The sequence below is a fragment of the Penaeus chinensis genome, chromosome 31 (assembly GCF_019202785.1).
Source record: "Penaeus chinensis breed Huanghai No. 1 chromosome 31, ASM1920278v2, whole genome shotgun sequence".
Classification (NCBI taxonomy): domain Eukaryota; kingdom Metazoa; phylum Arthropoda; class Malacostraca; order Decapoda; family Penaeidae; genus Penaeus; species Penaeus chinensis.
Window position 1 is genome coordinate 10,027,128 of NC_061849.1, and position 4,496 is coordinate 10,031,623.

A 4,496-nucleotide genomic window follows, 5' to 3' on the forward strand; every position below is an offset into this window, starting at 1 on the left:
TTAACAATTTTCAATTAATCTCGGTAGACTTTTTGATCAGTGGATAGATAGTAGTGGCCTCGAGAAGTCTTACGATTCACTTAGAAGCTTTATGATGCTTGATCAATTTAAATCATCCCTTTCCCCAGATCTCAGGGTATATATCAAAGAGCATAATGTTCCTACTCTTGTCAGGACGGTGTGCAGTTGCGGATAATGGCTGCAGCTCGCAATGCTTACCCCAAATTAAGCAATACTTTCAAAGGCAAGAAAAGTGCGGAGAACAAGCCCACTAATCATGTTCCTCTCACTAAGGAGAACTTTATCAAACAAATTAAATGTCACAATTGTGGCGAATTTGGACACTACAGGAGTCGATGCCCTAAACATCCTTTAGCTTGTAAGAGTATTCCTTCAGAGAGAAATCATGAAAAGGTTAGCTTTTCATTATCGGATTCAACTCCATGTAAATACCTGGCTAATGTTGCCGTAAATGGGCAGAGGGTTTCCACTATCCTTAGAGACTCTGGTTGTTCATGTGTTTTGGTCTCAACTAAGCACAGCCCGACATTGATGTCAGTAACAGTACATTAGTCAAAGTTTGCGATTATTTGGGCCGAGTAGATTATTTTCCTCGGGTGCGCTGTTACATCACACGTCCCTACTTTGTTGGATGGACGAACGCCCTACGAGCACCTCTCAATTTTTTTAGTGTACTGATCGGTAATGTTCCAGGGGTACGAGAGACTAATTCTGATAATACTGATACATCTGATTTTCTCGTCCATAAGAATGACCAGGTTCAGGTTATACAGACCAGGGCGTGCAAGGACAAGAGAATTCATCCTCCCGTTCTGTCTAAACTAAAACCTTTAAATATCACACCGACGGAATTTGCGAAGCTGCAAAGCTCCTTTTCCTCATCGTCGTCTGTCAGGGAGAAGGTCAAATCGAGAGAACCACACATGACCCGTGATGGTATGATGTTTGAGTATATTGAAAACGATGTGTTGCCTTACCGCAAGTGCATTAAATATAAATTTCAGGATAAGATTGGGAAGATGTCTTTAGTGGTACCGGCCGTCTGCCGAGCTATAGTAACGTCAATAGCTCTCGAGTCTCCTCTCGCTGGCCACTTTTCACATCGTAAGACTTTGAAAAGGGTAACGGATCAGTTTTATTGGGCAAGTATGGGTAGCGACGTAAGAGATTTTTGTTGGTCTTGTGATAAATGCCAACGAATGTCACACAGAGGGAGAGTAAAACCCATACCGATTATTATGGAGCCCTTTTCCCGTGTTGCAATAGACATAGTAGGTCCCTTGAATCCTCCCTCTGATGATGGACACAAGTATATTTTAACACTTATAGACTTCGCGACGGACTTCCCTGAAGCAATTCCGCTGAGGGAAATAGCCTCTGTGGCGGAAGCTTTGCTCGTTATATTTTCCAGAGTAGGAATCCCAGGGGAAATTCTTTCTGACAGAGGCACGCAGTTCACTTCACAATTGATGGGGGAACTTCATAAATTGTTGGATATTAAGCATACCTTATCATCCTAGTGGAAAGGGAAGGGTTGAAAGATTCCATAGTAGACTGAAAGCATCCCTAAGGAAGCTGTGTGTGGACAAGCCCAAAGATTGGCACCGATTTCTTAACCCTACTTATTTGCCTCAAAGAAATTCCGAGTGACAGAACAGGGTTTTCTGCCTTCGAATCCTGTTATGGTCGTGCTGTGCGAGGTCCTCTGACAGTGCTGAGAGATCTATGGGAGGATTGAGTATCAAGGATGACGAGCTTCAGTATGTCATAGAGCTCCAGGAGAAACTAGAGGAATCGTGCTAAGATAAGCGCTCATAATGTGAACATCAATTAAACCAGGTATCGGTCTTATTTTGATATTAAATCTCAAGATCGTTCTTTCAATCCAGGTGACGAAGTCTTTATTACCAGATACTGCTAATAAACTTCTAATGACTTGGAGTGGTCCCCATACGGTGATGGAGAGAAGAAAGAAGGTAAACTATTTGATTATGGAAAGAGGTTCAACCCGAGCTTTATCATGCAAATCTTCTGAAAAGGTATCATCAACGAGCGAATGTATCCCAGGCCATTGCGTATAATGGATGAAGCTCAGGTTCTAGAAAGCATTCCCAGGTAACAAGTGATGTGGCTCAGCCACATGTAGATGGAGAAAAGACATTCTATCCCGTTTCACCTGATGGTAGAGTAGATTCTTTACTATCTGTTAACACTTCAGGTGCTGAAATTAACTCAGAACTAACACATGATCAGCTGAATGACATCTACAAACTAATATCAGATTTTCCGATGTGTTTTCGTAATCGTCAGGTTGTACTTCTCTTATTGAACTTGTGACATCAACCCTCAGTACTTACCGAGTGTTTGAAACATAAGGTATATCCCATACCTCTCCACCTGCAATCACATTTTGAGGAGGAAGTAGAGCAACTACATAAGCAAGGAATCATTAGTTTATTACCTTTCATTGTTCACCCTTAGTTAGGGTACGAAAAGTAATGGAAGATAGAAGATGAGCTACATAAGTTTAATGGTGCTGTTTATTTCTCTGAACTAGATTTAACGAAGCTTACTATCAGATCCCACTCTCTGAAAGATCTAAAACCCTGACAGCATTTCCAACACACAAGGCCTAATGGAATTTTGTAGATTACCGTTTAGATGAGTAACAGCTTGTGCATCTAATATCAGATCATGAGTCTCGTTCTAATAGGATTACCTAATGTAGCCTTTTACGTTGACAATCTATTCATATATGCTAAGGAGTGGAAACATCCCCTAGAAGCTATCATCTCAGTTCTGGGGCGTCTGCGAGAAACACAACTTGACAGTTCGTCCTCTAAGTGTAGGTTTGGGTTTAATGAGATTAAATATTTAGGTTTTGTGATTAACGGGAGTATCTGAAAACCTCAGTGGGATAAAATAGATGTTTGATGCAGATTCAACTCTAAGAAGACACTTCGATGTTTCCTTGGTATGATTTCTTTTTATCGTATGTTTATTCCTCTGGCCTCTGAACTCTCGGCTCCGCTCTCGGACCAGTTACGCAAAAATGTGCGGGAACCTTTACTGTGGACGAAAGAAATGGTTGACAGGTTTGAAAAGCTAAAAGCTGCCTGTGTCAATATCTTGTTCTCAATTTACCTGATTCTAACATCCATTCATTCTTCGAACAGACGCTTCTGATTATGGACTTGGTGCTGCACTACTGCAGTACTTGGATGATGCCCTCCTTTCCTATGGCATACACAAAGTAGAGAATTATTAGATCGTGAAAAGGGGTATTCTGCAACTAGAGCGGTGAGGTCTGGCTATCTTATTGGTGTTCAGAGATTTGAATATTACTAAAAGGGTAAAGAGTTTATTTAAAAGTGGATCACAAATAAGTATATAGCTAGGCTTTATCTCATAAGTCAGAAATCATTTCCCTGACCTACTAAGGAGGTAAGCATCTACATTATCAGTACCTGCAACATGGATACTCTGAATCTGAAAGATTGCAAAACACAAAGCCCATCGTATCAGTCTGTTGTTAGAAGACTTAGCTATGTTCATATACACCAGTGGTTTTGTGATCCACTTCTAAAATAAACTCTTTACCCTTTAAATAATTTTCAAATCTCTGAACACCAAATAAATAGCCAGACACTCACGCTTTATTGTAGAATACCTCTTTTTCACGATCTATTAATTTTCTACTTCCGTAAGCCACAGGAAAGGGAGAGACTCATCTAAGTACAGCAGTAGTTACAGCCCCAAGTCCACTGTCAGAAGCGTTGTTCGAAGAAAAGGACAAGCCTGTCTTTGGGTTAATTATAATATTCAAACCGTACCTTTAGCAAAGGCACGGCTGACCTCAACGAGTCCAACTACCGCAGAAATCTCTCTGCAATTGGGGAGAGGGTTCCTGCAGGGAGTTGTGACTTGTGCAGTCGCCAGAGGCCGTGAGATGACATTTCCTGCCTAGGTACTTTAAGGACCTCAGGATTTGGCAGAAGACGACTGCATGATCCGGCCGATAAGGGTGACGGCTTTTAGTTATGATTGATAGTGCTGTCTATGTCACTAAAATGGAATTACTGCTTTCGGATATCTCTACTTGCAGGACAGGAAATCGCGGAGCGAGGTCCTATGAGTTCAACAGAGCAGCAAGGAAGATCCTCAGATGTTCAGAGAAGGGGAAGTCATTGCTGCATCTGCCCGAGGAGGACACAAGCACGCCGACGATCCGTGGGAACATCAAAACCCACGAAGAAGGGACGGCCCCGTGAGACCATCACAAACGGGTATCGGGAGTGCCCACACCGGTTAGCCAAAAAGCTCGCAGCACCTCTCTCGAGCGCCCTAACTCCATCATCGGTGTCATCTATCAAACACCACCGACGTGATGGCAAAACTGCAAAACGTCGGGATGAGATGCAAAAGCTTGTCAGCTTCGACGTCAAATCGCTCTTTACGAACGTACGATGACGAGG